Source organism: Zosterops lateralis, assembly GCF_965231275.1.
Source record: "Zosterops lateralis genome assembly, chromosome: 17".
In the NCBI taxonomy this organism is placed as follows: domain Eukaryota; kingdom Metazoa; phylum Chordata; class Aves; order Passeriformes; family Zosteropidae; genus Zosterops; species Zosterops lateralis.
In genome coordinates, this window is record NC_139777.1 from 9,835,192 (window position 1) to 9,859,027 (window position 23,836).

The window sequence follows — 23,836 nt, forward strand, 5'->3', positions numbered from 1 at the left end:
AAGAGCAGGGACGAGCAGGGATCGCTGCTCCCAGAAGTCGAAGTTGGGACTCACAGTCCGGAAAATTTGGGCATTTTGGTGGGAAAGGTCTTAAAGCTCATCTCATTCCACCCCTGCCATGAGCAGGGACACCTCCCACTGTCCCAGGCTGCTCCAAGCCCCAATGACCAGCCTGGCCTTGGACACTGCCAGGGATCCAGGGGCAGCCACAGCTGCTCTGGGCACCCTGTGCCAGGGCCTGCCCACCCTCACAGGGAGTGACCACTCCAAAATGACCACCTCAGCCTGTCCACAACACCCTGCCCACCACAGAGTGACCACCACAGTGTCCACCCCACCCTGCCCAGAACCTCCCAAGCTCTGCCAGAGCAACAGGAGGAGGAGGAGGATTCCTGAAAGGATTTGTCAGTGACACTGGGAAATCATTTGGGGTTTGCTAATTGGATAACAAGGCAATTACAGCCTTGCATGTGTAATTCCCTGCTCTGAGTGTGCTCAGACCACAGGATGAGGATGTCTCGGCGTGGGGGGATGTTTGGATCAGCCCCTGAAGGATCTGTTTGACATCAGAGCTTGGCTCAGGGAGAACCTCCCAGCTCTGCCCTGAGGCCTGGAGAGCCCTGGGAGCCCCTTCCCTGTTCTGCACTTGGTCCTGTGGGACTGCCCAGGGATCCCAACACTCCTGGGAGCTCCAGGAAGCTCCTGAGGGATCCACACACCCCAAACCCCACCCCAAACACAGCCCAAACCCCCCACCCCCTGCCTGCCACGCCAGGATGGGGCTCCACGGCCCTTCTGGGGCCTCCCTGCCCTCCTCTCCTGGGCAGGTGAGAAATGTCCTCTCCTTTAACTCCTCCACCTCCCTGAAGGACCAAACCCCCCTTTCCAGAGCAAAGCACCCCAAATTCACCTTTCCCTCACTGCCCTCCAGCTGAACTCTTGCCAAGGTGATATTTGTGGGGTTTTCTCCTGTTTTCCTGCAGTCAGAGTCTTTGAGACCCCTCCATTCCCCCCAGAGGAGTAACAGGGGGACACCAGGAGCACATCTTCAGGCAGGGCTGTGGCAGCCCCTGGCTCGAGGGAGCGTCTTCCTTGGAGTTTCACAACATTCCCACCTCTCCCTATTGTTTTATTCCATGTTTTTCATCAGGAAAAGCTGCCCTCCTTCCTCTGCTCCTGCAGGTTCTTCGTGCTCAGCCCACAGATCTTCTGCTGAGAGAAGACTCTGCCCACCACAGAGTGACCACCATAGCCTGTCCACAACAATGTCCACCACAGTGTCCAGCCCACCCTGCCCACCACAGCTGCCCAGAACCCCCCAAGTCCAACTTCCCAACCCAAACCTCCACTGAGATATTCCTCAAATGTGGAGGCTTTTCCTAAGTTCCTTTGCTCCTGGATTGCTGGGGAGTCCCATCAATGTGTGCAGGACACCTCAGCCTTTCCTCAGCTCTGGAAAGACACTTAGTAAAGTGTTAGTAAATTATGGAATCTCAGAATGGTTTGGGTTGGAAGGGAGTTTACAGCTCTTCCAGTCCCAGCCCCTGCCATGGGCAGGGACACATCCCACTGTCCCAGGCTGCTCCAAGCCCCAATGTCCAGCTTGGCCTTGGGCACTGCCAGGGATCCAGGGGCAGCCACAGCTTCTCTGGGCACCCTGTGCCAGGGCCTGCCCACCCTCCCAGAGAATAATTCCTGCCCAGACACCAAAAATTCTGCCAAGTTCTGCATCTCTCTTTAAAACTTCAGCCCAGCACTTGACCCCTTTTCCTTTGGGAATAGGGGATCCAGCCTGACAACTCCTCTTTCAGGATGTGCTTAATCCTTTGAGCTCCTGGAGGCCCAAAGTCACTTGGGAATATCTAAGTAAAGCAAGAATTAATGCCTTTAGTGACACAATAATCATGGAATATCCTGAGCTGGATCCACAGGGATGATGGACCCCAACTCCTGGCCCTGCACAGACACCCCAAAATCCCACCCTGTGCCTGGGAACATCAGTCAGCCTTACACCCAGGGAGACCTCTGGGATCATTAAATCTTTATTTACTCCATTTCCTCCCTCTGTCTACTCTAAAATGTCACTCTTTTATTTTACTGAAGGAATTTTACACCCCAAGTCTCAGATTTAGCTGTAATTCTGACAGAATTGTCTCTGACCGTGCTCATAAATCTGTTCTGTGCCAAAAAAACTTTGATTTTTGCTTTGTTTTGAACTGGAATCAGGAACGCTGTCACCGTTAGGTGGAAATGTCACAAAACTACATCACTATAATTTTTATGTCCCTGTTGCAAAATGCCTTTGTGCTGTGTTTGCGTTTTGAATTTGCTGCTGGAACAATAACATCCCATTTGGGTCACAATCAGGGGCCTTGTGCTGGGATAAAATTTTATGCCTAATCAGAATAATTTGGGTTGTTTTGTGGGCATTTGGAGGTTTGTGATGTCCCAAACCATTCGCTTTGTTGCTTTTAAGTGGCCAGGTGTGCTAAGTAGGGGCTTTACTGTCAGTCAGCCACCCATAATTGGCTTTGGAAGCAGAGACTTGTGGTTTTCAGAATATTTACAAGCAAGTGGTGACATTTTCGACAGATCAGGCAAAGCTGCTGACTCAAAAAAGCCTCATTTTTGTGACTATCAGCAACATGACCTCCCTGGTTTGGAAGGGAAAAGAAGGGATTGTGCTGTTTAGAGCTGACAATGAGGCTTCACAGGGTTTTCCTAATGCAGCTCAGGGATGGAAACTGCACTTGGAGGGATGGATTCCAGCCCTGCACAGGGACTCAAACTCCAGCCAGGAAAAGTTTTGCCTTAGGGAATGTTTTATTGGGATTACCTACTGAATTATGGAATCATGGAATTGTTTAGATGGGAAAGGACAATAAAGCCCATCCAGTTCAACCCCCTGCCATGGGCAGGGACACCTCCCACTGTCCCAGGCTGCTCCAAGGCCCAATGTCCAACCTTGGGCACTGCCAGGGATCCAGGGGCAGCCACAGCTGCTCTGGGAATTCAGCCCCTCCTCACCCTCCCAGGGAACAATTCCTGCCCAATATCCCACCCAGCCCTGCCCTCTGGCAGTGGGAAAGCATTCCCTGTGTCCTGCCCCTCCATCTCTTGTTCCAAGTCCCTCTCCATCTTTCCTGCTGATTCCATTCATGTCCTGGAAGGCCAAAATTGGGTCAACCCAAAGTTTCTCTTCTCCAGGCTGGACAATCCCAGCCCTCCCAGCCTTTCTACAGCAGCCCAGGGAGAGGCAAAATTCCCACTTCTCCTTATCAACAAAATACATCCAGCAGGGATACATTGTCCCTCTTCACATTCCCAGTGGAGATTCCTTGTGGGGGCACACACAGGGCCTGGCTGAAAATGATTAAAATTCAAGATTATTCTAAAATAGTTGTAATTCTATCCTTCCTGAGAGCAATCCCAGGACCTGGAGTCAAAGACAACCTGAGGTGACAGGGAGAATCCTTTCTGTGTCCATGTCTGCAGTGTCTTTGTGAGCTGCCACAGGACACTACAGTTCCACCAAATCCATGATATTTTGTCTTTTTCTTCTTAGACTCAGTTCTGCATCGCTCTCAAAGTAGTGACAGTCACCACAAAAACGGTGACACATCCCTGTCTAAGCTTCACACCTCCAGCTCTTTGGGAGGCTAAAATTCAGCACTAGAGCTGAGCCCAGCTGAAAAACCAGCTTGGGTTGAGGTTCCAAGATGGAAATAACTTGATGTTGGCAAACTGGTATTCCAGGAGGTAACCATAGAAACATTCCCAGGGATGGATGGGGGAGATTCAAAGTTGCAGGAAGGCAGGAACAGGCTCGGGGTCTGTTGCTGTTCTTGTGAGGGCATTGCCTTGGTGAGGGATTATTGACTGCATTGAGGAGCTGCAGGTTCCCACAGGGATGAGAGCTCCTCTTCCCAAAGGCCCAGCAGCTCCTGTGTGCTCACATTTCCATTGTTATTCCATTATTCCATTGTGGAGTGTGAGCACAGGGACTGGAGTGCCCCAGGCAGGAAACCGGGACCAAATTGCTGCTGCCCTTGGAGCCAGTGGTTGGGTATTGTGGGAAAGGTGGTTGGGTGATGTCCTGCTTTTAAATTTGGGAAGAGTGCAATGAGTGCAGGGGAGAACTTCTCAATTTGGCACAGGGCTGAAACTCTTCTCCTGAGGAGCAGCTGAGTGAGATGGAGAACAAAAGCTCCAGGGAGAGCTCAGAGCCCCTGCCAGGGACTAAAGGGGCTCCAGGAGAGCTGGAGAGGGACTGGGGACAAGGGATGGAGGGACAGGACACAGGGAATGGCTTCCCACTGCCAGAGGGCAGGGCTGGATGGGATATTGGGCAGGAATTGTTCCCTGGGAGGGTGGGCAGGCCCTGGCACAGGGTGCCCAGAGCAGCTGTGGCTGCCCCTGGATCCCTGGCAGTGCCCAAGGCCAGGCTGGACATTGGGGCTTGGAGCAGCCTGGGACAGGGGAAGGGTCCCTGCCATGGCAGGGGTGGGAATGGATGAGCTTTATTGTCCCTTCCCACACAAACCAGTCCATGTTTCTGTGATTCTATGGCACAGCCCTGATCTAAAGGCCAGGAGGTGCCATCCCCAGCAGGTCCCAGCTCTCCCCAGGCAATGCAGGCCTGGCAGAAGCTGCAATTCCCAAAATACAGATTTGCCTTGTAGGTTTGAACAGCTCATTATTTATGGCATCCTTTTGCTTTTAGAAACTCAAGACTGAACTTCCTCTTTGCCAAAAAAAAAACAAACCTGTGCCACTTGTGTGGCACAAAAACACCTGGGGACATTTTCCATCCACTTTGCAAGAGCAGGCACAAGATTTTGGACAAGTCTCCTTATTGACCAACTTCCACACAGATAAAAATCCAAATTAAAGCCATCAGACTTGGCTGGCTTTGGGAGTGTAGCCCTGTGCTCCCCACAATTGTTTGGATAATCTCTAATGAGTCATTAGGTGGGAATCGGAAGAGCAATCAGGCTTTAATTTGTTTCACGATACTCCTGCAAGATTCCATGTTTATTTTAATTATATTGAAAACCAGGAATCCTTATTGGAAACTTGTTCTGAACTTGCTGCTGTGACAGTGAAAATGAAAATAAAAGGAGGAGTAAACCCATGAACTCAATAAAAACACCTGGATATTAGGATATTTCTCCACTTTATCATCCCTGCCTGCCACTGGATCTATGGAATAAGCAAAGCCTGGACAGAGAATCCCAGAATTGTCACAGAACAATGGAATGGTTTGATTGGGAGGGACCTTAAAGCCCATCCAGTTCCAGCCCTGCCATGGACCTTCCACTGGGCCAGGAGCAGAGGAGCTGAGGATCAGGAAGGGCTCAGCACAGAGAGATCCCACTCCAGAGGTTTTCCAGAAGAAAGTATGTGGGTCTAAGGCCTGGACATTGTTGCTTATGCACATCCCTCCATGGAAATGACATTCCATATGTCTTCACAACAAAAACACGGCTGTGAGCTCCAGGTGCCATCAAACTTCTCCCCCAAAAAAATTCTAAAAACCCCACAAAGGACCAAGGCTTTAATGGTCCCATGGAGATTTGAATGTCTTTGTTTGCTTTTAATCCTTCCTTTAAATTCAGTACAGCTACTTCTGATCCACATTGCAGAATCATGGAATCACTGAGACTGGAAAAACCTTCCAGGGTCACCAGTCCCAGCTGTGCCCAATCCCCACCTTGTCCCCAGCCCAAAGCTCTGAGTGTCACATCCACTCCTTCCTTGGGCACCTGCAGGAATGGGCACTCCAAACCTCCCTGGGCAGCCCCTGCCAAAGCCTGAGCCTCCTTTCCATGGGGAAATTCCTGCTGATGTCCAACCTGAGCCTCCCCTGGAGCAGCTTGAGGCCTTCTCCTCACATCTGTGAGTGTCCCCAAGGAGTGAATCTCATGGGATCACCCTCACTGGAGCTGTGCCAGCTCATTGTCACAGGCTACAGCCCCCTCTTTCACCAGGGAAAAAATTATCTGGGAAAACAAATCTCCTATTTCTACCCCATCCCTGATGTCTTGCTAATGGTACAACGCACAGGGAGACAGAGCTGAGCCATGGCTGAGTTATTTGTCTTTTCTTTTCCCTGTGTCAAAGGCTAAAATAAACCCAGAGCAGAATCCAAACCCAAAAAACCAGCCCCATTTCTCCCTTTCCAACATGGTCCTGTTAATAAATTTGGGCTGATGATCTATTTGAGGGGGACATGCTCCTGCCCTTTCTTTGTGGTATCTGGACAGCTTCTCTACAAAATTAATAACGAAAATTAAATCCCAAGGGAGCTCCAGGCAGTATCTGATCCTTCTCCCTGTCAAGGACAAAGCTCTGCTCTCTGTGGGTTTAACAGGGCTCTGATAACCAGAGCAGAAGAGAAAAATTGGGTTTTAGCACAAAGAATTTTAGAGATTTTCAAATATAGTCCCAAAAGGAACGTGAAACCAAACATTGATGTTTTCTTCCTGGGTAATTCTTGAGGGGGAAATTCCAAGCAGCCAATGAAAGGATTTAATTTGGACACAATGCAGTGGGATTTTGATTCTGAAATTGGATAATCAATTACAATATATTATATAATAAACATATTGGTCTCTGCAGTCTGGCAGGCAACAGTTGGAAAAGAAAATGGGGAAAGTTTCCATTGCAATATCCTGCAGGGATCAAAAATCCTCCACCTGGTGAGCCAAGACAGCAGGAGGCAGAGGGAGATCCTGGAGGCTTTTGGAGTGGAAGGAGCTGTGGTTACAGGGAATTTGTTGGGTCTGATGGAGACCCCTCCAAAGGTGGCCCAAAGCAGAGGGACTGGGCAGCCCCTGGTCACACTCCTGAGGCAGCTCCCCCACCTGGGACTTCAGCTCATTTCTGTCCTTGAGATGTGGAATCACAGAATCATGGAAAACCCTGAGCTGGGAGGGACCCAAAAGAGCTGGAGAGGGGCTTGGGACAAGAGATGGAGGGACAGGACACGGGGAATGGCTTCCCACTGCCAGAAGGCAGGGCTGGATGGGAGATTGGGCAGGAATTGTTCCCTGGGCAGGACCCACCAGGAGCGTCAAATCCAGCTCCTAGCCCTGCACAGACTCCCCAGCAATCCCACCAGGACCTGATGGAACCAATATAGTCTGTCAGCACTAAGGGCCATCTTCCCATTCCCTGACCTCCATGTGAGAACAGAGGGAAGGAAAACACGATTTTATCCCTGTACTTGGAGCATCTCCTGGTGATCACAGCTCAGAATTCAGTCTCAGGGCTTCAAATTTGTTTTTACAAGTTAAAAATAAAGAAGAAAAAAAGGAATCAAAGAGAAAGAATTTCCTGAGGGCTTCAGGTACATGTTTGTGCTCAATAATACCTCCTGTCCTTTTTCCAGGTGTTTCTTTAGGCACAGATGGAATTCCCTGGTCCTTCCAGGCACCAAGGACAAGAGATGTGCAATTCAGCCTTATTTTGAAGGAAAAAAAAAAAAAAAAAAAAAAAAACAAAAAAAAAAAAAAAACCACCTAAATGAAATGAAATTTTGAATGAAAAGACCCAAACCATTCCATTGAGTCTGGTCTGTATCTGCTCTCACCTCATCCTGTTCTCTGCCTGCCCATTTTCACTGGACAATCTCAGGTATTCCCACTCCATTTGGCATTTAGGAATTGCTGCTGTATCTCTGTCCCAGCCCAGCCTCCCTTGTCCATCCTGGACCCATTCCAGGTCTCCATCCCTCTTGTTGCCTTTCTCTGCTCAAATGTCTGTTTTCGAGCCTGTTCCTGCTTTTTTTCCAGCACAGGGATCAGGAGTGCAGCCTGGAGGAGCAGGAACACCTGGTGTCCTCCCCATCCCTTCACCACAACATCCCCTAAGGAACCTGTGGCACTCCCAAGCCTCAGAATGCCCAGGAGCCCTCAGAGTCACTCCAGGATTTCCCTCCTGAGCAGGAACAGCCACTCCAGTGACGCTGTTTCACACCACAACAACACAGACTCCAAGTTTCAGCAGGCTGAAAATGACTCCTTTATTTTTGGGATGTGCCTCCCTTTTATACCATTTCACACAGACCAATGTGATTGGTGACACAAAGACAAACCTCTTCACTCACATTGGTCAGAGCAGAGGGACAACAAGAGGTCTCTCCTGGGGAAAGGAATGAAAAACAAAGTTACACCTACAAAAAACATTTCTCCTGTTTACAGAAAATCCCTGGGAAAAGAATTTCAGAAAACCAAAACACCTCAGGCACAAAACCAGGGCTGCACTCCAGAGCACACCTTGGGGAGTGGCTGGTTTTGCTTGGCAGTTGCTGCAGTTCCTTGGAATTTCCTGACTGGATGATGGAGCATCCCAAACTCCTGCAGCAGCTCTTTGCCATCAGCTGCCATTTCCCCCTCCAAGGTGGGAATGACCTGGGAAGAGCCCGTTTTGCTCAGCAGATTGGATTTCTCCTTCCAGCTGAACTGAGGGAAGAAGATGCAGCTGAGTTTACTCATCCTAGGGGGGAAAAAACACAGCAGAAAATTAAAAGTTCTGGGGAACAATTTTCCTAATTAACTCCAAGCCCCAAACCTGGTGTATTTATTAATCTTATGACTCAGAAATGCATTTTTCTATACATGGCTCATCTGTCTTGTACTTTAACTGCTGTTCTGTGTCCATCTTCAGGAACATTGGCTGAAAAATATTGGATATAAAAAAAAATGGATGGATTAAATCTAATACATGTAAAGAAACTCCTGGATTTTACTGTTTTCCCTAAATTTTTGTCATGTTGAGGAATGCAAGGAAATTCCCAGCACAAGGAGGGCAATAACACTGAGCAGCTTAAAGAAACTGTATAATAACCTGGAATATTAAAATTAATTGCTTAATTGAAAGGAATTGGGTGAATTAGTACAGCAATACAACCTCCAAAGTGGAGAAAGTGCTTAAAAATTCACTATTTATTATTTGTATTTTATTTTATGCATTTTTTACAGTAGAAAACGGAAAGGCTTCTTGCACACTCCAGACACCTCAGTCTATAGATCCACATAATTCTAATTCATTCCATCAAACCACATGTCACATTTCCTGAATTAGTACATACATGGATTGCTTATCTAATGGACCTGACCTGGAAAATGCAGGGAAGTGGAAATGTTAAATTCATTGTGATCAAGGTTCAAGAAAAAGAGGTCTCTCTTCTCTCTTCTCTCTTCTCTCTTCTCTCTTCTCTCTTCTCTCTTCTCTCTTCTCTCTTCTCTCTTCTCTCTTCTCTCTTCTCTTCCCTTCCCTTCCCTTCCCCAGTGTATCCCTGCAGGTTAAACTCCATGGATTTTCCATGCCTTGGGAGAAATCCAGATTGGCTGCTCTTCCTTCATTTTTCCAGTGAGGCCTTGGACTCTGCTTTGAGGTCACTGTCCCAGGTATAATTCCTGTAGAAATCCAGGTTTTCTTAGGAATTTTCTATGTCCATATCCAATTTTCTATGTCCATGTCCATATCCTGACACAGATAATGGGAATGCCTCAATTAGGGATGCACCAAACACATTTTTGTGTCTCTGGAAACCCATCTCAAATCCAAAGGGGCCTGGGTGGGACCTTGTGACCTGCAGAGGTTCAGCAGATGGTGCTCCTAAAGCTCCTCCTGCCCTGGATCCTGTGCAGGGAGGAGAAGAGGAGATCCCCTGAACTGCAGTGGGGACAAGACAGAAATTTGGAAAATTTTTGCTGTCCCAGGGGAGAATCTTGAAATCCGAGGAGGATGGAGACCTGAGCATGAGGATCTCTCAATCCTCCTGTTTGCCAGCAGCTTTCAGGCCATGGTTGGAAGGCATCTTCCAAAAAACAGAATGCAAAAGGCTTAACACGACTTTCCTGATTATCCTTTGGGAAGGAACAGATCCCAAGGGACACTGGGTGTGAAACACCCTGGTGCCTTCACCCTCTCCCCACACATCTCCTGCTCTGCCCACCTGAGCACCCATCAATCCTTCCTGGATAAATCCTGATGTCCCTAAAAATGCTTATTCTGAATCCCCAAATCCTTGCTGTGGACCCCATTCCTTTGGGAATCCTGCAGCCGGGAGTTTAATTACCCATCACCTCATTAATGTGTCCTCTCCACCAGCCACTGCTCAGCTCAGAACCACAGATCTGACCACAGCCTCCAACCTGGACACACTCCAGCAGGTTAATTGCTTTAGTTAAAGCAAATTTATTTAAATTGCTGCATTTCCAATTAGTTCAGCTCAGATCCCAACTCGTTCAACTCAAACCCACAGCATGGCAGAGTTTCTTTTGGAGAGCAAAACCACTAATTCCTTTAGGGATAAAAGTTTCGGGTCATTATATTTTGCCTCAATCCACTGGGATTACCCAGCACATCATGAAATCCAGAGTTTCATCACAAACATGTAAGGAAATGTGAAATTATTGTCTGGAGCATTCCAGGATTCTGTTACAAACTGGAGATCTCCTTGTCATTACCAACTCTTTCCATAGGCACTTTGTTTTCCTGGGAAGTTCTGAACCCATTAGCATAATAAGCTGTTCCTCAAATCCTGATTGCTAATTAAAGCCATATATTATTGTCAGCTCCCCCATTGCTGTGTGGGCTCAGTTTTCCCTCATTAAAGTGTAATAAATGCTTCTTTTTTTTTCCCCCTTTCTTTTAGTTTCCCTTTTTCCATCTTTATTTTTTTTTTTTAACTTGCAAAAACAAACTCAGAGTGAACTTACATAAAACTGGATTAGTTCTTTCCCCGCTTTCTGGAGGGAAACTCTGCAGCTTATTCAGCACATTTTCCATGTGTTTTTCTACAAATAAAGGACTGTATTGACTCCCAAAGATATCACACAGCTCCGGAGCTAATTAAAAGTCAGCCTCTGTGCAATTATCACTGCACAGGGAGAGCACAAACAGCTAAAAATTCACGGATTTTCTTTGAAACTCAACCCTGGAGTTACTCTGCAAATACTAAATGAGGAAGTCAATTAAAAAAAAAAAAAAAAAAAAGCCAGGGAATTATGGTTGTTTTCAGCACAGAGGGGTTTTAAACAGCTCAGGAGTCCCACGAGGGTTCCATGACCCAAAATTAGGAGACAAAAGGAGATGTGGGATGTGAGATTGGAACCCAGCTGGGACAGGCTGAGCAGCCTCTTCCCACAGAGGAAACATCACCAGAAATAGCCATGAGATTCCCCAGGAGTGAGAGAAAACAAGGGGAAGCCATGAAGGGAAGGGGAACAAAGTAAATCCGCAAATAAAAGGTTGGACTTGATGATCTGGGAGGTGTTTTCCAGCCCTGATGACTCCAAGAATGGCTGGAGAGGCTGGAAGGATTCTCCAGCCCTGAAGTTGGATGTCGACCCCATGGATGGATTCCAGAGCATGCCACACTTTGCCTTTAAATATTCCTGTGTTTTTTGGAGAGGGAATCACTCCTTTGTGGGAGAACAGGATGTGTTGGGATACAAAACCACCTGGAACTGGCTCAGTGGCTCAGAGCAGGGCGCTGATACCACCAAAATCATGGATTTGACCCCTGTATGATCCATTCACTTTAGAGCTTGACTTGATGATCCTTGTGGGCCCCTCCAACTCAAATATTCTGGGATTCTGTGTGAAACTTAATCCTTGCAAAAGAGTCTGAGCCTGCCAGAGGGCAGGGCTGGATGGGATATTGGGCAGGAATTGTTCCCTGGGAGGGTGGGCAGGCCCTGGCACAGGGTGCCCAGAGCAGCTGTGGCTGCCCCTGGATCCCTGGCAGTGCCCAAGGCCAGGCTGGACATTGGGGCTTGGAGCAGCCTGGGACAGGGGAAGGTGTCCCTGCCCATGGCAGGGGTGGGATGGGATGAGCTGTAAGATCCGTTTCATCCCAGTCCATTCTGTGGTTCTACCATTTTTTGGAATTCATGGAAACAAATATCTGGGAGACTTTAGCCAACAAATTAGGTTTAGATATTATATGTCTTTCCTATGCAACTCTAGAGAAGACACCTTCTACCTGTTTAGTTGGTGTGCCAGTAGATGCATGGGACTGGTAGATTCCTCACTTTCCCAAGGCATCTTTTGCACCTGAAATATTGAACATCTTTGATTCTGTAAACATGATTTTTTTCATGCCAAATTTAGCTATACAGAGAAAAATTGATCTTTAGTCCAGGGTCTTTCTCCCTGCCACTCTAAGGAGTGGCAATATGCAAAGACAAGAGGTTCAAACAAGAGGGGGAGATGTTGGAATTCTGGAAACTTAGATTTTAAGATTTTAGTATATAGTAATATATATGGGGCAATATGGAGGATTTAAGGAGTTGTCTAAGTCCTTCTTCTTCACCTTCTTCTTGGTTTTGGGTGTCTTTTTCTAACTGAGTGAAAAAGACCCACATTGCAGACCTTGGGGTGGTCATTATTCAGTCAAAACTATAAATAATATAGATGTCACCTCGTTATGAGGCGATTGGCATTTAAATAACCTTGGAAAGAGTTAGAGCATCCACTTTACCCCCATTTTCTAACTTGCTAGTTAGAGCTCATGACTCGTGAGACTCATGAGATAAGAATTAATAAACACTGAGACCAAAGAAGAAGCTGTGACTCCCGTGTGTTAATCCTGGCTCTAACACAAAGAAAAGACAATAAAAAACCTCACAACCATTCCAACATGGAATTGCAGGGGCCACATCCAGAGGTTTAAATCCTGGAATACCGAAGGTCAGCTCGGGGCTGAAGAGAGGCCACAGGCCAGGCTGTCCCTGCTCCTGCCGTGGAGGGAGGATGTGGGACAGGATCAGCTCTGGGCTTTCCCAGCTCCTGCTTCTTACTTTCTTTCATGGAAAACAGCGCAGTTTCCAGGGAAATCCCAACCAAAACAAGCTGGGATTTGGGAGTTTCTCCATGGGCTTTGGGAAAGAGTCTTCCACAGCAGAGCAGGACTCAGGAAAGAGACTTCTTCTATCCTGGGAATAAATGCTCATCCCATTCACTGCAGTGTTCCCCAGGCATTGATACAATTTCCTGTGAAAGCCATGATCCCACTGAAAGCTTCCAGCCAGGAAGGGCCCTCTTCCTGTCAGGTTGCATACAGGAGAGGGTTAAAAGTGGAAGAGTGGCAAGGAGGGGGTAGATCCCAAATGACTTTACAGCTGGGAATGTCAAGGCCTGGAAAACAAGTGTGGGAAATCCATCTCTTATCCCTGTTGCTCTGCTTTGGGAACCAGAACCTCTGTGTAGGATAAGGGAAGTGTTTGGAGGAAAACTCTTCCTCTCCAGTGGGCTAAAAGCTCCATAACTATGCTGTGGTATCCCAGAAAAACCCAGGGACATTTATAAGTGTAGCAAAAGTTCAGCAAAAGTGTGGAGGGGAAACACAGGAATTGTGCAAAAAGCCCAAAAGAAAAAGTCCCCCTGAGAAGTGCCTGCAGTGCAGTGTTTCCATTTCACTCCCTCACCTCCCCAAATTAAATTAATTAAAAAGTATTAGCTGGAGTTATTAATCTTTCTGTAATTGCTATCTCAATAATAAGGAATTGATTAATGATTGCATTAGGAATTATAATAATAATTATTAAAATTTATGCTGGCCAGCAATTACCAAATGCCTGCTAATGGGTGGAATGGAATCATTGAGCTTTCCTTGGAGGGGTCAGAAAAGTGAGAGGAAACACAAAGTTTTGGGAGCTGTGGGACTGAATCCTGATGAGAATCATTCCAAGCCTGTCCTGACCTCAGTGCTGAGGTCAGGGATATATGGGATGTTCCCCGAATCCTGTGACACAGGAGACAAAATTCCTGCTACTGGATCATCACAGACTCCGGACTCCTGGAGTTCAGCAAATTCCTAAATGAAGGTGTGTCTCAGAGGGGGGCTCAGCAGACCTTGGCAGTGCTCTGGTGAAATGCAGAGGAAGTCCTGGAATTCTGGAATCGTTACTGTTGGAAAAGCCCTCTAAGGGCATTGAGTCCAACGGTCACCACAACACCCCATATGCAAATGAGAAATGCACTTATTTTATTTGACTTTCATTAACAACAGCTATAAATGACCCCAAAAGGAGAGGAACCAGGGACTGTGGACTTTGTCTTCTGCTCCCACCAAGATCTGCACTGGAACATCTCCTTCCACCATAAATGGACAACTTCCACTCTCCCATGTTCCTCCAACCCCCTTCCAACGAGGCCTTGGAGACATCCAGGGATGAGACAAAACCCCTGGGCAAAAACAGAAAGAAAATGAGGGCAAAGAAAATTAGGAAATCGAATTTTCCTTTAAGAGGACTTATACTGAAGTAGAAAGTTTCCACCCAGAAGTTTCTACCCAGAAACCTGGAAACTTTTTTAAGGTAAGTAGCTCAAAACAAGGTAGTTATGAATACCTGCAGTGGAAGGAATCCTCTTATGGTGATTTTACAGTTAATATTTAATGAGGATCCTAAAGATACCTGCCTGAGCACAGTGGAAGTTGTGGAGCCTCTGGGAGGTTTTTGGGCACAAGTCCAAGGAGATATTTTTTATTTTCCGAGATTTCAGAGGTGTGGGTCCCTCTCACCCCTTGCTGCTGCCATTCCTGGGGTGCCAGGACTTCTTTCCCATATTTTGCCATTTTTTAAAGCTGTATTAAAAATTCAGCTGGCACGGATCAAAAAATGTTCAAAAATTGGTCTTTGCATCCTTGAAAAACTCTGCCAGCTCTGCCTTCCTCCTGCTGGATCTTCCCTGGCTGCTGCAGGTGGAGAAGTTGAGGCCAATCCCAGCTGGCTCAGTCAACTCTACAAGACCTTGAATTTGATTTTTGTGGATCAACAGATCTTCCACCTCATGATTCCTGAGTTTTCCAAGCAGCTGAGAGACCCTCCCCCTGTGCAGAAGGAGATGGGAAGCACAGACATCACTCCATGGACTGTGAGGCACCAACAATTCCCACAAAAAGGCTGGACATGGAGTACTCTGGAGAAGGAAAGAGCACATTTATCCACCCTGGAGGAAAAATGAAGCCTTGGTGGCTCTGTAGAGGTGTCATTTTCCTGGCAGTGCAATATTCCACCAGATTGCTGCCTTCCTTAACCCCTTCTGTGTTATCAGCACATCCCTGTCACCAAGGGGAAATCTGAGCCCTGGGGAAGGCTCACATCTCCCAGTGGATGTTATTCCAGTAAGAGCAGGAAATCCTGAAAGAGGCACAGCTCAGGCCTTGTTCTCACTGGTTTAAAGTCCAGACTTTCACCTTAGGCTTGAGTTCAAGCTGTTTTTTCTTGGGATTTTCACCTCCAGGTTTTACCATCCCTTCCGTGCCTGTAGGGAGGTGGTTGGTCCTGGCTGCTGTGGGAAAGCAGAGCAACTCCAGAGCTGCACAGGCAGTGATTTATTATTTTTGGGTTTGTTTTTATTTTTTATTTTTGTTTGGGGGTGTTTTTTTGTTTTGTTTTTATTACTTTGTTTTTATTATTTGTTTTGTTTTTATTACTTGCTTCGTTTTATTTTTATTATTTAGGTTTTGTTTTGGTTTTGTTTGGTTTAGTTTGCGTTTTTTGTTTGGTTTGGGGTTTTTGTTTGTTTGTGTTTTGAGTTTTGTTTTATTCTCATTTAATAGGTTTTCAAGTAATTCTAATGTGACAAAATCTTACCAGACAGCCGTGGCTGAAATCCCTATAGGAACCAGAGCTATCCCAGGACCAAAGACAGGGATCTGCCTCTTTGCCAAGCTGCATTCTCTCATTTTCTTCTGTGAATTTCAAGAGAATTGCGAGGGTTTAGGACAATCACCCAGCTGTGTTGTAGGACGTTCCTGGGGCTGAGTTCTCCCCCTGCTCTCCACAGTTCCATGTCTTGGTGCCATCCCCTCACTGCCTATTTTTATACACATTCCCCAGGGAGAAAACACCCCATAACGGAATTACAGGGAAAATCCTTCCATTCCTTGGGACAGTGGCCACAGAGCTCGGGGAGAAAGGGATAAGATGACAACTTAGAAATACAGGGGAAATAACAAATGACAAGTGAACCTAAATCTCTGCTTTGTTCCAGAGGTGACTGTGGACCTGATATTTTCTGAGCCTGAGAACTGCCAGCTCTTCCCAAGGGAAACTTTTCAACCATTTTCTTTTTCCCAAAACAACCTTGTTGTAGCATACTTTCTTAGAGGAACAAGGGCATGATCTATATTTGGAGGGGGGTTTGAGCTAACCCAGCCTGAGCCCCACACCAAGGCCAACTGTGAAGCCCGTGGCACAGTTAGAAATTAGATGTTAAGGTGTTAATGAGGGACAGTGGGTTTTCTAGAGGTTAATAGGTATAGTTATTAGTGTGCACACTTTAGCCACCTTAACAAGTAAAACAATGTTTGTTTGCATTTTTCCCAGTGCTGTGTGCCAATGAGAATGTAACTGCAATTGTAAACAATATAGAAGTGTATATAACCTGCCATTTTAGATTGAATGAACTGGAGAAACGTAGCATTAATCACAGTGATTGGATCTGTGTTTGCTCTGTCCAGCTTCACATTATTTTAAGGGCTCCCCTTGCTTTACCTTGTGTAAACAATATTCCTTTCCCACAACAACAGGTGTTGTTTGCCATTTCTGTTCCTCAAGCCAACGGGAGAGGTGTCAGTGCTATGGACCAACAATGTGTCTTCTCAGCACAGCGTGTTATAAAAGGGCTGAATGAATTGTAAATAAACCTTCTGATTTCTGCTGCCTCCTGACTGGGGTCAGGCATCTTTATTCCGTGTCCCATTGGGACAGGTGACATCAGCAGGACACCCCCACAAGGCTCAGCCTGAGCAGAGGTTTCCCACAGTGGGATCCTGTGCCAGTTCTGCTTTCTTTCTCTCTGCCAGGATTGGGATGAATACACAGAAAATGTGGGTTTTCAAGTTCAGACTTGGATGTTTATTATATCTTATCTATTTACAGACTCACCAGCTGTGAGCTCTAACCAGCAAGTTAGAAAATGAAGGTAAAATGGAGCACCTCTGACTCTTTCCAAGGTTATTTAAGCACTAATCACCCCTTAACAAAGTGACACCTGTATTATTTATGTTTCTGACCCAATAATGACCACCCAAGTCCTGCAATGGGGACCTTTTCACCCAGTTACAGGAAACCATCCAAACCAATGAAGAAGAAGGAAGAAGAAGGTGAAGAAGAAGGACTTAGGCAATATCAGAACCCTCCATCTTAACTCCCATGTATTGCTATATACTAAAACCCCAAATTCTCAGTTTCCAGAATTCCAACAGGAGGCCACCAAAAGACTAATGGAATCATGGAATGGTTTGGGTGGGAAGGGACCTTTGAGCCCATCTTGGGCAGGGACAACTCCCACTGGGCCAGGATGCTCAGGGAGAAGGGAGAAGGGAGAAGAAGGGAGAAGGGAGGAGGGATCATGTGAGGCCAGCTGGAAGGTCCTCGGGCTTTCCCCAAGAGAAGCTGTTATGAGCACTCACATTGATCTCCCCAGCCCCCCTCCCCCCATCCATTTTGGGCTCCAAAGGACAGTTAATCTTCCTGAGGAATAAATACCCTCAATTACTGCAGAGGGAAGAGGAGCAGTGTATTTATTGGGAGGAAATCGAAAGTAATTACTGTGGAAAAAGTTATGCTGTGGCCTGGAAGTGTAATGCATTATCTGTCATGGCTCTTAACGCAGCTGGCAGAGCCCATTCCATCATACCCCTCCCCATAACCTGTTGGAACCCTGGGAGCTGAGGATTTCAGGATTTCTGTCCTAGCAGGCACTGACCCTCACACAAGCAATGCATTTGACCTGAGGCTGTGGAACAGGCTTCCAAAATTGAGTGATGGCACTGGGATTGAGGGTGTGGAGTTTGAATAGAAGTGTGTGATGTCACAGGGTGCAAAACTTAGAATTTAAGTTTTTAGTATATGGTAATAGATATATAAAGCAAGATGGAGGATTTAGGACATTGACTAAGTTCTTCTTTTATCTTCTTCTTCATGTGTTTGGGTGGTCTTTGGTAATTGGGTAGAAAAATCCGCATTACAGACCACGGGTATTTGGTAATTGGGTTAAAAGTAAAAATAATATAGGTGTAATCTCATTATCAGACAATTAGTGCTTAAATGACCTTGGAAAGAGTTAGAGAGACAGAGCATTTTCTACCTTGTTGGCTGGAACTCACAACTTGTGAGACTGTGCTATAGATGAGAATTAATAAACACCTGAGTCTAAACATGAAACTGCATCTCCTGTGCTTTAATCCCGGCTCTGACAGAAGAAAAGAAGAAAACAAACCCACAACAACCCAGGCAAGGCTGGAGGAGCAGCACAGAGGGATAAAACGATGGTGCTTGGGCAGGATTGGCTTTTCTGTGCCTCAGTCACCCAGTTTGTCCTGGCTCACCTGGCAGAAGGATCGGTGCTGTCTGCACATCCCTCCAGGCTGCCTTCCCACCTCTCCCCATGTGCCTTTGTGCCAGACCTGGACTTCCAGGGCTCCCACAGCAGTCTCCTTTCTCCTCCACCTTTCCCTCTGAACTCACCACCCTCCTGTTTTCCTGCTGGGCCTTCCCCCTGACCCCAGGCTTTTCCAGGAACAGGAATATTTCTGCTGCAGTGGCTCTGATGTCCCATCATGTCAGGACACCCCTTTCCCGTGCTGCTGGGAAGCTGATCCCCAAAATTCCGTGGATAATCTCAGCAGATCAACTGTTAACAGTCCTCCCAGCCCTCCTTCTCTTAGATGAGAATGTTGAAGGCTTGGGGCAGTTCAGAGGTGCCCATGTCAAAATTCCCCATTCCTTGACTCCAGTGACCAGTGGCCCATCCCAGTGTCTCACTTGCCATGGAAGGTGGGCAGAGAAGTACCTGGAGCAGAGATTTGGGGAGTCAGAAGTGCTGCCTTCTTCCAGGTGATTCCTTTAGTGATCATTAGAGGGATCCCTTAAAACAACCTGAGCTCAAAATTTTCCCAAGAAAAAGACCAAAGGATTTTTTTTTTTGCCAAAATACATGGCAGAGTTATCTTGGCTATGAGGAGATAAGCTCTGAGTAACTGGACTGAACCTTGTTTATATTTATCTCCCACTCCATGAGCAATTCAGGAGCATCCAGCTCACAGGGTGTCCCAGCTGGAATATGGGGGGGCTTTAATCTTCCCAGTGTGTCCTCACAGACAGAATTTCTGTATTAAAAACCCTTCCATGAAATCCCATAGGCCCATCTTTGATATTTGTCCAACCTGGACCTTCTGACACCCCCAGCACCCCCCCTGCACCTCCCAGCATCCCAATTATTTCTCTGCAGTGAGGAAAATTGGCCTTTCCAGTGTCTACAACATGATCTGCCCCTGCTGGCTTTGAATGTGGCAGTGTCCCTTGAGCCTGGGCTGCTGCTCTCTGTGTTTGCTCTGAAAACAGCCAGTTAAGACTCTTCCCGTGCTTTAGGAAGCTCTCAGCAAACTGCCCAGGGAAAATACTCTTTCCAGGAGTTGTGGCAACCTTTACACAGCATTAAACTGCTTTAAAACCACTTGAAGCTGCTGGGAAGTGGCAGTGCTGATATTCCAACACCTTCTGCCACCCCACCAGGGCCTTCAGCAGCTTCTGATGGCACCTGGGGGTGCCCAGGGTGGGGTTGTTGGGGTGTCTGTGCAGGGCCAGGAGCTGGAATGGGTGATCCCTGTGGGGTCCTTCCCAGGCTCAGGGAAAGCCACAGTCCTGCTGTGGGCAGTGGCTGAAAGGGGCTTGAGAGCATCCCCAGTGCTGCCACAGGCTGGGGACTTGCCCTACCAGGACCCCAAGAGGTGGAAAAAGCAGGGCTGAATGTGCCACCCTTGGATGAGATTTCCCTGAATTGTCCAAAGAACAACCAGACATGGCTCTCCATGGGATGGTCTAGTGGGGGTGGCAATGATTGGACTTGATGATCTTGGGGGTTTTTCCAGCCTTAAAGAATTTGTGATTCAGCAAACCTGGGACAGCAGTGACAGGGTCAGTGTTAGAAGGGATGGAAAGGGGGAATGGAGCCCTTGCTGGGAGTTTGCTCCCTCATGGAGCTTTTACATCCCTGCTGCTCCAAGTCCACTGAAGGAACAGCAGCAGCAGAATTTTGATTTAGATTTGATCCAGACACCACCAAGCCCCAACTCCTCAGCCCACCCAGCACACCCTGCCTTCCAGCTCAGGATATTCCAGGATTCTCTGAACACTTCCTCAGTGTGGGTTGTGTTTTATGATTGTGTTGCCACCCTGGGCTGGAATCCAGATTTGTTTCCAGCAGGGACAGTGGAAAGGTTGTTTGGAGAGGTGTGAAGCTCCCAGTGACTGTCCCAAACACACAATATTTGTGTGTGATCAGTCCCCAATGTCCTGGGATGCTCAGGGACAGTAATTCCCTGGCTGATTCCCAGTGCTGCCTGTTCCCTTTGTCCTGGGCACAAATCCATAAAAACAGCTGAGAGAAACCTTTTCAGCCCAGTTCCTTTTATCAGCTGTCTCAGACAAGTCATTTGCAAAAAAAAAAAAGTGTTCCCCTTTCTCTCCAGCCACCCGATAACTCTTGTTAGATAAAGCCTCCTCAGCGACCCCATTAATCACTCAGGATAACATTTGCAAATGAGGATTTCACACTTTCACCTCCTTTAGGTCTGACCAAATTTCTGCTTCAGAACTGGACGTCAAAATACTGACAGAAAAAAATTAATTCCTTCATTTCCCACTCACTTTTCCACAAAGGAAAAGAAACCTCACAGGTAGAAAGATAAGAACAACCACCGTGATCACCTATAAACACTTTTCCAGGGTGTTATCTGTGTTTATCCCTCTTCCAGTCTCCTATCTGTAGCAAAATTAATTCTTTTAGGAGAAGAACAAAGGCCAAACTGAAAAATGGACAATCTCAGTGAACAAAAAACAGCTTTTGGAAAGGTGTTGTGGTGATGAATTATCCACATTTCCCTCAGCTCTTTCTCTCCAATATTCTTGGAGCAGCCTAGGATAGTGGAAGATCCCTGCCCATGGCATTTTCTGGGAAACCAAATCCCTGGAGGGTGCCCTACTGACATCTGGGGTCCATCCATCCATCCATCCATCCATCCATCCATCCATCCATCCATCCATCCATCCATCCATCCATCCCTCCATCCATCCATCCCACTGTAGATCTAAGCAGGGAAAATATTCCTTTACTCTGGAGATGCTCAGACTCTTGGGCAGCTCTGTGGGTCTGTAGCCATAACAGAGCTCCAAAATTCCCCTTGGGAATCCCCGAGGGGATCCTGGAGCACTGAACTCAAACCATGCCAGCCCAGCAGCTCTGGGAATGAACACTTGCAGCTCCTCAAATTGTGGAGCGTGGATTAATTTTAGGGAGTTGTCTAAAGAATGAACTCCTGGGCTGTTGTGTGCAGGAGAACTGCATCTCTCTGGAATTCTGCTCCTCTCCCAGATCCACAAGCAGGGTCAGCTCACTGGCCAAGGTGAAAACTGGAGCTGGGCATGCTCTGGTGCAGGGCAGGGCTGGGCTCATCCACTGAACCAAAATTCACATTAACTGGCACCCCTCTTGTCAAAATTATGCCTCCCACTGCTCTCAGGCCAAGATTAAAGTCTGTCAGAGGATGATGTCTTTGGAAAAGTCAGCTCCTGCAGATGACTCTCAAAAGTGGGATTTTCCCTCCTGTCCAGGCTCTTGCAAAACTCCTTTTGCCCATGGGAGTCTCCCCTCTGGGGGGCCACCCAAGCCCTGCCTTGGAGAAGCTGGAGAGGCACAGGGGAAAGAAAATTTGTCCTTTGAGTATCCCTGGGCTGGAGTTTTGTGTCTGCTCCAAAGTCTCTCCTGCAGCCAGGGAGCACAGCCAGCACTCTCATCCCACGGATCCCAGCCTGGCTGCTCCGTTATCCAATGGCTCCTTCAGTGACAACGTGGGATCCTGCTGGATGTCCAAGCACAGCACTCCCCCAACACTTCCAGGGAGAAGGAATTACTCCCCAGCCTGCAAGCTGAGACTTGATAAATCAGATTAACCTGTCCCAGCCATGATGGATTGGTCCTCCTGCTCTGCTACAAGGCTCCAGGGCAGGACTGGAATTTAGATGTCCCCAGAGACACCTCGTGGCCCGGGAAAGCCACAGTCCTGCTGTGGGCAGTGGCTGAAAGGGGCTCGAGAGCATCCCCAGGACTACCACAGGCTGGGGACCTGCCCTCACAGGTCCCCAAGAGGTGGAAAAGGCAGGGCTGAAGCCACAGCAGCAGAAGTGAATGTGCCACTCTTGGATGAGATTTCCCTGTGTCTTGTTTTGGAAAGAGCAGGTGTCTGCCAGGGAAAGCCAAAGCTTCCCTTGGAATGGAGAATGGAAACCCCCTCCCTCCAAATTATTAGGTTTGCAATTGGGGCTTTCAGGCAAAGGTGTGGGAATAGGAATAACAGTTCCTTACTAGGAATAATAAAAATAGATATATAGTAGTACAAAAAACAAACAATCAAACAAAAATCCTAGAAACCCTGAAAGTCAGAAATGCAACCTGACCCCCTGTTGGTTCAGGGTGTTGGTGTCAGTCCAAATAAATCCTCCTGCAGTGGCAGATGTGGTTCTGGTGGAGCAGAGATGATCCTGTAGAAGGTCCAGTGGTGCTGAGCTGGGTCTGGTCTCCCTCTGGGAATCCAGTGCAAACAGGCTGTGCTGCTGTTCCCAATGCCAGGTTTGATCCAGGTGGGAATGCTGGGCTCCTCCCCCTGGGTGGAGCATCTCCCCATGGGCTGATGGAATTGTCTCAGCCCTGCAGTGAGCCTGGATGGGCCATGGACAGCAGAGATCCCCTGGGGGAGGATGGGGCCTGGCAGGATAAAGAACTCTGCCCCAGCTGGTTTAACAGCTGCCCATTAACACAACACATCCATCCCCTCCCTGGAGTTAGGAGGAATGGGTTACACACGAGGTAAAGAAAACACCTCCCCAGCCAGTTTCAACAGATGGAAATAGAATACACATTTTTGGTTACATATTGCAACCCAAGACACCCTGGAAGGGTCCAAAGAACAACCAGACACGGCTCTCCATGGGATGGTTTAGTGGGGATGGCAGTGATTGGCCAAAGGTTGGACTTGTTGATCTTGGGGGTTTTTCCAGCCTTAAAGAATTTGTGATTCTGCAAACCTGGGACAGCAGTGGGTCAGTGTTAGAAGGGATGGAATGGGAGGAATGGAGCTCTTCCAAGCCCTTCCATGAAGGGACAGCAGCAGCAGAATTTTGATCTAGATTTGATCCAGACACTGCCCCAGCACACCCAGCACACCCTCCTTTCACACAAGCCCTTGGCCAAAGGTCTGGAGGCACCTGGAGTGCTCTGGAGTTCACAGATCTGTGTTCAGAGGCAGCTCTTGGACTTCTCATGCTCATGAATTCCTCAGGGCTTCTGCTAAGATGAGCAAAATGAGTCCAGTGACTACTTTTAATGAGCTGGAGATCATCAGAGGAGCTGAGATAAACAGTCCAGCAGCTCCAGCTGCTCTGAGCTTTGTGGGCTTTATCTCTCCCCAGACACCTCTGTGGGCTCTGGACAAATAAAGCTGCCTCACTGAGCATCCCCAGAACTCCAAAATCCAGTGCCCAGCGTGCAGGTCTTGCAGGAAAAGTGGATGTGTGCAATAAATCACTTGCCCCCAAATGCCCTCCTCCTCTGCCCTGGTGTCTGCAAAGGAAGGGAGAGAGAGAGGGAGGAGATGAACACATTCCCAGCTGCCCAGGAATGGTGCTCAGCCCAATTAAAACAAAACAGCTGAGTTAATGGATGTGGCTCAGAGGTTGCTTGTCTCCCCAGTATTACCAGGTGTTAATCAGCAGAGAAGGATTTTGAAATAAGTTCCCAGTGAGTAACTGGAAAG

General features: G+C 47.5%; 1 long non-coding RNA gene across 2 annotated transcripts; it reads right to left on the reverse strand.

The window, feature by feature from the left end:
- Positions 1 to 13,979: 13,979 nt before the first annotated feature.
- Positions 13,980 to 22,713, reverse strand: LOC310916616. Of its 2 annotated transcripts, none has more exons than XR_014591326.1 (3): positions 22,477 to 22,713; positions 15,615 to 15,712; positions 13,980 to 14,202 (listed from the first exon to the last, which is right to left on the reverse strand). It is a non-coding gene; the product is annotated as an uncharacterized lncRNA (long non-coding RNA). The 2 variants fall into 2 exon arrangements; XR_014591327.1 differs by having other exon boundaries at positions 22,482 to 22,684.
- Positions 22,714 to 23,836: the final 1,123 nt, after the last annotated feature.